The sequence below is a fragment of the Sciurus carolinensis genome, chromosome 1, assembly GCF_902686445.1.
Source record: "Sciurus carolinensis chromosome 1, mSciCar1.2, whole genome shotgun sequence".
In the NCBI taxonomy this organism is placed as follows: domain Eukaryota; kingdom Metazoa; phylum Chordata; class Mammalia; order Rodentia; family Sciuridae; genus Sciurus; species Sciurus carolinensis.
The window spans coordinates 121180824-121190117 of record NC_062213.1 but is presented as its reverse complement, the minus strand read 5'-3'; the positions used below and the strand labels follow the sequence as shown (position 1 = coordinate 121190117).

At 31.7% G+C, this 9294-nt stretch overlaps 1 pseudogene; it reads right to left on the bottom strand.

Moving 5' to 3' along the window:
- Positions 1-2859: 2859 nt before the first annotated feature.
- On the bottom strand, positions 2860-9294 carry LOC124993124 (adenylosuccinate synthetase isozyme 2-like; annotated as a pseudogene).

Below are 9294 nucleotides of genomic sequence, written 5' to 3'. Positions count from 1 at the left end.
TCCCTTATTATTGCTTCCCATCACTTCCCAGCCTTAACACTTAAGATCATAGGCAACCTTCAGCCTTCAGAAGACTTGCATAGCAAACTCTGTTTTTTAAATTTTTGCCTTTTATAATTCACACTAAGTTCTTTTTTTTTCTTCCCCAAGAGGTATCTGAAAGTATAAAATATATGTATAATTAATATATAAATGTATATAATTTATATAAAAGTATAGGTATTTATATATACATAATTTTTATACAATACATAATATATAAGGATATATAGATTTTAATTACATATTTATTTGCTCTTGTATTAAATTTGTGATCAAATGAAATGTCTAATATTCAGAAAAGAATTAGGTTAAGTGATTATAACATGAGGGATACAAAAACAAAGTTTTTATTTTGAACAGAGAAATCTTTTGAAATTCATTGGTTGATGGTGTATGTTCTGTTTTTAAGCAAATAAATAATAATCAAATAAAATCAAATTTAAAAATTTTAATGTGCATAGGAATAAGAAGATAATCTAATTGTGTGCTCCTCTGGTATTTATAATGTGACAGGAAAATAGGTGAACTTCAATCACAGAAAAATGTAGTGGCATTGAAATAGAGATATGCACAGGTAGAATCTGTGGGTTCACAAAGGAAGACAGTTCTCCTGGGAGATAAAAATGTCTTTAAAGAGGAGACAATTGAAGACAGAGCAATATTTATGATAGCTACCTGCAATGAGTACATATAATAAGATCATCAAAAAGACCCAAAAGATGCCAGAGAAGAATGTTAAAGGAGAGTTAATAAAGATACACTGCTTCATAGGTGAAAAAAGGACTGGCAAGTGTCAGGTTGGAAGAGACTTCCAGCTGCAGTTTTCCCAATTTCTTCTTAGGACACATGTTCAGTATGTTTTTAAAGGTCTTGGTTTCGGAACAGTAGAAGAGATTGTCTGTAGCAGGGTGTTTTATGCCCCACTCATCATTGTAAGCAAGTCAGGCTATTTATCCAATGACACCTGGTGTAAGTCATCAATAAACAAGCTGACACTGTCACCTTTAGACTTACTAATTTTAAACAGTACATTATAAATCATTAATCATTACAGTCATTCTTACTTGGCCAAAAGTAAGTACCAGACTTTTTGGTATCCCTGGAAATAGAGTTATACCATTTTAGCTGAAAAATGAATCTTCCCACTGCTGAAAAAAATTTGATTTTCAAATATTTCTCAAAATATGCATAATGAGGCAATACAGTTATTCAAATTCTCATTTTCCTAGACCATATTAAATATGGATTTCTATGGAAATTTATTTTGTACACTACCTTTTAAATCACTGGTACTAAAACTGATTCAGGCTTTTACTAGTGAGAGGAAACAAAAGTAGAGGACAACTTTGTTCTTATGAACAATTAACACTTCAAAAATAATTTGGCTATGAATGACAAGATAGTTGGGTATTGGGAAAGTGTTCGACCACTCAGGAAAGTAGTTGAGATTTGATAGATAATATTTCCCATCCTGTTTGCCCAAGTAATTTCAATGTTGGGACTTGCCATTGATAAATTTTCAAAGTTCATCTCAAGATATTTTTGTGACCTAAGAAAATTGGAAATAAGACAAATGTCCATCAAGCACACAAAGAATATGATGGTATAACTTCATTACTATGAAAGAATTAATGTTGTATGTAGTAAGTTATTTAACAACAAAATAAAATGGATATTCAAATAAGTAATAATAGTGTATAGATTGTGACGAAATATTTCTAATTTATAACTTAGTTTGTAAGTATTTAAAAAGTATGAAGATAATTTTTTTTACTAGTATTATTTGGTTCTTTTTAATCAGCTACTGATGGTATAATAAAATAAAGTGGCACTTAATTTGAACATGTAATAGTTCATTGAGGATAATCTACAATATAGTATGTTAAACCTAATGTTCAAAATAACCCTTTTTTTAATAGAAAGGAGATATGAAGGCATGATCAAAATTATGGCCAACAATTTGAGTTCATTTATACACTTGTAGATGATTTTGTAAATATATTTATAGGCACAATGTTGAAAAATCAATTCACTAGACTTTGAAATAATGGTATATGGGAAAAAAAAAAGGATACATTTCAGTTAATGTCTCAGACTCTAGAAAAATATTCATCAAATATCACAACATATCTTTTCATGACTACTTTTTCTTAACATTAAGCTTGTTTTGGGGAAATATTTTTTCCCTTTAACATTTAATTAGATGTTCAATGTATTAAATAATTTATAGAGAGAAATAAATTGTATTCTGTACAAATTAAAGAACCCATGAATAAGTTCTCTCCCCGAACCAAAAGCTCAACTTTGCAATGATTTCAGCAGAAAATAAACAGTTCACAACTTAAACTGAATTTATAGCATTGTGAAAGTTTACAGAACGGTCTCTCTGCATTCTTTTATCTAAGAGCAAAGATTCCAATGACAGAACTAAATGATCAGAATATAAAAATATTTGTGCCAAGTTGAATTAATTGTTCTTGCCATGGTAAAACACAATGACAATAATGAGGAAAAACTTCATTGAAAGTAACTATTTTAGATTTCAGACAATATGGATTTACTATTACTAAAAATTGAAAGAAATTGTGGCATCATGAACAGCAGGAGCCACAAATGAATTGGCCATTATTCCAGCTGAGGAGAGTTGACACTGGAATATGCCAAAGTCTGTCTCCACAATAGCCTTCTATCCTAAAAGAATGGAAACAACTGTAGGGCTGCAAACTCACACCAATGTGTGTTCTTGAAGTTGCAGATCATAAAGAAATACTAAAGAAATTCGGTCCCCTCTCTCTCAAAGAGTGTTTTGGGAAATCCTTAATACAGCTGAGTCATGGATTCTCTGGATTTACCTACACCAATCCATTTAACTGGAATTTGAAGCTCATCTTCATTAATTCAAACATAATTTTGTGCATTAACAGGTAGTTCTTTAAATGTTCTTGCATTTGATACGTCTGTAGACCATGGAGGGAAAGTTTTGTATTAAACTTCAACTTTATTTAAGACTTCTTGATTTGCTGGGAAATGAGGTATGATTTCACCATCTAACTTGTAAGCAACTCCAACTCTGATTTCCATAAACGTGTCCAAAATACCCAACTTGGTAAGAGCCAGTGCACTAAATCCATTGATCATTAGGAGCATATTTGAGTAAAAGAAGTTCCAACCAGACCCATCCTCTTTTCCTTCCTATAGTCACACCAAAACTCATTGTTTTGCTCTGTTGGAAAGGCACCTATACCGACTCCAGTGGTGTAAGCTTTCACAGCTCTGAACACTTCACCAACATTTGGAGGTGGTATACCCAAACCGGTACAAACACCTCCAACAGTACAGTTTGAAGAAGTTACAAAAGGGTAAGTCTCCAAATCAATATCTAACACTTCTGCATTTGCACCTTCTATGAAGATTTTCTTTGGTGGTCCACGGAGGCCCTCATACAGGAAATAAATTCCATCTCTCACCATTGGTTTACTTTCCATATAACCTTTCCATATAACCTTGAGGTTCTGCAATTCACCTTCAATGTCTATTTCCAAAGTTGGATATATGGATTTGTAGCTAGAACTTTGAACCTCTCAGAGAAGCCATCAAAGTCAGAAACAAGATTCCCTGGGAGGAACTTTGGAAGAATAAACTGGGCCAAGGCCCTTTTGTGTGGGACTGGAATTTTTCCCTGCTTGTTCTTGTCTCTGTTGTTCCTGGATACCATCAGCTGCTTGATGAAAATCAAATACAACATGAGCTCTGTCAGGTATGAGAAGTCTCTTTTCTCAGCCTTCCAGACCTTCTACTTTTTCAACATTTTTCTCTGCTTCTTCAAACAATCCAGGTAAATGAATTCCCATACCATTTCCAAGGAATGCAGTAACATTTGGATCAATTATTCTCCTGGGTAAAAGTTATATTTTTCTAAATTGTGGATTTTTTTTTAGGAATAAGTTCAGAATTTTTATGGCATTCTTTTGATTTACTTTGTGCAAGAAGAGATGCTTAAATACATTAGTTTGTGTTCTGTTTTCCCCTTTTCCTAATTATGAATATAAGTCAATAACATGTTTAAGATTATTCTGGTACATGGAGGTGAGTTCAAAATATTTTGAAAACTACATCTACTTATGCATGCTTAGAAATTAACTATATGTCTATTGAATTCCTCTTTCAATAACTAATTCAAATATTACCTGTTTTAAGGTTTCTGTGGTCTTCTCAGCTGGATATTATCTTACCTCTTATGTGCATGCTCTCTCAGAAACTACAAGTTTAGACTTTATATCTTGCATCAATTATATCTTAGTATATTTACCACAGTTTGATTAATATTATGGTGTTTATTTGAATGCTGCTTTCAGGAAATAATTTATATTGTTCTTATTTTATTTTTCAGTATCAATTTAACTGTTACTCTCAGTTCTTGAATATGGTATGTAATAATGTTGTTATTTGCTTCTCTGGGATATCTGGGTTTTTTATTGTTTGTTTACTATTTATTCTGTTGTTTACTCTTTGAGTCTGAGTGCGTGTAATATTTATACTTGAAATTCAGGACCACCAAATCTGGAACAAGGGTGGAATTTACTGTTTGTTAATTTTATATGCTCCAAAACTATTTCCTCTAAAGTACCCTTTAGAGATGCATTTAATTCATAATTAATATATCCTATTGGGATTCAAGGATAGAAATCTCTCTTGAATACAAATGAAATGGTTTATTTCAAACACATTTTCTATGATTTTACAGAGAATTCACCATCTCTGCTAATATTTTCAGACTAAAAACCAGAATCACTTAAGTTAATTCTCATACAGCAGCTGCTTAAACCTTTTATTTGTAGTTCTTTTGAAATATAATGAACACAATTATATCTTTGCTAAGTCTTCAGGACCAAAATATATCCATTCTTTAGGTATAAGTTAGACATAAATAATTAGATTGTTTCTGTTTTACTGTATTTTAGGGGGCTGAAACCCTGTTAAACTTTTTGGGTAGAGCAGCCCCTTACAATATGACATTATTTGAATTAAGTAAAATTTAAAAATGAATCCCTTAACTTAGTAGCTGCATTTCAAAAAACATGCATGATTATTAAATACTCCCTTGATAGTACAGATATAGAATATTCACATCATCACAAAAAACTCTATGGGGAAACAGTAGCTTACATCTTATCTTTTATAACAACTTTCACAGAGACAATTTAGCTCATCCAAACATCTGATTTAAAAATAAATAAACGGTTTTTACTGAAAAAATATCATGTTTCCCTTGTCATTTGTAGTTTCAGACTTTCTTTGACTCTTGTTCCTTTTTTTCTGTCAGAATGTAAGCATTTTCCTAATGCCTAACAGCCCCAATGTTTCTCTTTATCACTACTTTTCAGTAATTTGATTCTGATGTATCTGGTTTGGTTTTCTGTGTATTTATTCTGCTTGGGATTCAATGAGAGCCTAGGACCTGTGAGACTATCATTTTTATCATATTTAGAAGGTTTTTTGACATTATGTTTTGAAATTTTTTTTGTTGGCTCCTCTGGAACTCCAGAAATATGTTGAATAGCTAGTTACTATTCAACTAGTCCTGAGGCTCTTCTGTTTTTCAATGTTTTCTCTTTATATTACATTTTGGTTATTCTCTATTTATAGGATTTCAAATTTCTTCATCTGTTCTGCAAAGATTTATCAAAGTATTATCTATCCAGTGATTTTTTTTAAAAAAAAACTTCATATATATTATAATTTTCCTCTTTAAAAGTTACATTTGATTCATGTGTGTATCTTTCATTTCTCTCTTGGTCATGGTCATATTTTTCAGATGACTAAGATCACTAGGAGGTTTTGATAGGATACTAGAGAGGATACATTTTCATGTTGCTTTTTTTTAAAAAAGTATTATGATTTTGTCTGATAGGCATTTTCATTTCTTAATTGGATCATCTGATTTTTATATTTTGCTAGGAATGGCCTAGGGATCATTTATCCCCATTAATTAAGGTCCACTTCTTCTGATTTCTAAATTTGATGCTGCCAGGAATCAATTTTCATTGTTTACTTTTGCTGATAGGTCCAGTGTGGATCTTGGAATTTAAGCAGTTCACAGCTCTCCAGTAGCTTTTTAACCATACAGGTGGAGTTCAGCCCATGTCATAGAGATCAACATTGATTCATGGGACACCTTGAAGCAGATTTCTGGAGTTTCCTTTCTGTATAGCTCTCTTCTCATGAAAACTGCCTCATAGGGCTAGGGATACAGCCCCATTGCTAGAGTGCTTAGCTAACATGCACAAGGCCCAGGGTTTAATCCTCAGTAACACACACACACACACACACACACACACACACACACACATGCAAACTGCCTCACAAAGTACTGCCTTCACAGACACTCAACTCTGGTTTCCAGTTCCTCAACTCAGGTCACTCTTTCTATCTGCAAAACTTCCCCCAGCTCCTCTTTATTTTCCATGATCTGAAATATGCTTTCCAGGCAGAAAGCTGGGGCTATCCTAGGACTTAATTTATTTTCTCTCACATGTCTTGACTTTGCACTGCTTGTAGTTTAATGTCTGAAGAACAGTTGAGTTGCTTCATCTGTGTTTGCCTGGTTTTCTAGTTGTTTGAGTCAGATGGGCTAATTTAGTCCTTGATATTTTGTCATGACTAAAAATGGAAGTCCTTCCTCAACTAACTGAAAATTCATGTAATAGAAATGCACAAGCTAACTGATAGACTAGTAGTCAAGTATTAGTATATTAGTAACCAACTGAGGCTTGATTCAAGAGAATGTTGAAGTGCTATCACACAACTCTGCAAAAAATTTTCTTCATTTTCATGAATACTGACAGAAACTGGCAAGTGAGACTTTGTGAGATTAGATGTGTATAAATTTTAGGATACTTGGGAGTCATTAAGTATAATTACACAATCGACAATTGGGAGTTTGCCATGAGGGTCATCCACAGCTAGTAAAAGATGACATCAAAGATCACATGTAGACACTACAGTGAGAACATCGAGTACAAATGTACCTTCCTATTAAACGTGACTGAGGACCACTGTCCAATGCAGACCACTGGAATCTCTAAACCATGGGTCTAATGTGACATTTCTTGTGTTTGTGTTTTACCCAATATATTGCTGTCCAGGAAATAAAAATGACAACCATAAAAAATATTTTCTCTAGAAAATGTCTATGATATTTCTGAAAATATTTATCACATGTCAGCAAAAACAAAGTAATGTGATATCCATAGATTGTATTACTGATGCTGACCTCTACTGCTAAGAAATGGAACCTAGTACTAGACTACAAGAAAAAGCTAACATGTTTATATACACAAACATTGTTTTTTTTTTGTTTCAGTTGATTCTTTGATCATTTGTCTTAAAGTACACAATAGCTCAAACTACAAGATATAAAAAAAAATTATGACTTTTCCTTTCTTTAATTCTCTTTTTTATAAAAGTCATTTAAATATAACTAAGCTGAAACAATAAAAGGCTGCAGTATATTCTTTTTCTAATGATGTCTTACTCTTAATTTCTATGTAAATGACTTAATTTTTTTATTAAATTGACCTTCATTTTAAAGACAAAAGTATAATGTTTTGTGTTCAGTTTGAAGTAAAGCTTTAATAACCACAGAAGTAATAATTACAGTTTTATTAAAAACATTTTTATGTTACTTAATCACTTTTGATTTTGGAGTACCTAGTTTAAATACATAGTAGGTAAATTTTCATGCATATCCAATTTACCTGCCTTTAGGACTTCTACCACCTTAATGCTTAATTTAGAAATGTCATTTAACATGGTTCTTAAAAATGAAATGCGCTTATCTTGGTAGCTGTGATATTTTAAGAATCTTCAAACAAACATATATTTGTTGCTAAGTATATCAATTAGCTACTGTTCAACAATGATCATCAAAGTCAGAAAGTGTGTTTGTCAACATTTCAGTTTCACCATAAGAATTTCTTTCAATCAATAGATACTATAGATGTCTGGCAGAATATATGTGCTCAACAAATATAGGAGTTAAGTGAGTTTTTAAACTAAATCTGTAAGTGCTACAGTACTTAGAAATAAAAGTTTAGATGAGTTTGAGTAAACACAAATAAGCATTCTCCCAATCTCAGAGAACAAATTTTTAAAATACTAGCAGTCCTTAGGCAACATGGGGGCCTATTATCAAAGGAATAAAAAATGAGGTTGAAAATAAAATTTCAACTGTTACCAAATCTATTAATTTGCTAGTTATTATGAACACTGACTACGTATGCTTTTTTTAAAAAAAATTGACATATACTATTGGTTTAAATAAATAACATGTACATAATTATTTCTAATTAAATCTCTTATTCTCAACATTATGCTTCTTCATGTTAAATTTTCTAATTGAACATCTGATTTTAATACCTTTTATTCTCTTCTATGGCCTTTAATGGAATCAACTGTTGTTTTCTGATATTAGGGTTTTGACATTAAACATGATAACTTGTATATCTGTTATAGAAAATGGAGAAATAAAAATGCATGTTCTCAAAGAATAATTGGAGGTTACATTGCTATGTTCCATATTTCACCATTCTTTATCCTTATTGGATTTTCTTTTTTGTTCATATATAAATGCAGTTTATTCCACTAACTGTTTTGCAAAAAAAAATGGACTTACTTAAGAATGAAAAACTTCTACCAAATATTTAGTCATTATTCAGAAATGAATTTTGGATAAATGAATCCATAATTTATTCAAAATTGTATGTTGAGTATTTTTTATTGCATTCAATCATGCCATATATACCTTGTGTATTACTAATTTTTTCTCAAGAAAATCAGTAATACATTGGGATTTGAGCTTTCCTAAGTATAATATTGAAAAGCTAAAAAAAGCCAGTGGATCTGATTGTTTATTTTATGATCATGTTATTTTATTTCTTTGTTTAAGGATTTAAAAAAGGTGAGCCAACTATGAATGGCAACACACAGACCAGCAATGTCATCAACAAGAATGATCAAGTCCATCAATTCCTGGGTTTTTATTATCAATTTAAATACAGCCATTGTCAAGATAGTTGATATTGAAATCATTTTTTCAAAGCTTGGGAAAATAGTTGAATGCTCAGTTCACAAATGTTATGCATTTGTACAGTACATGAGTGAGTCACATGTGGGAGCTGCAGTGGCTGCCGAAAACGCCAGGATCATCTCAGGTCGACCACTCAGTAAACCATGTTCACTTTCATATTGCAT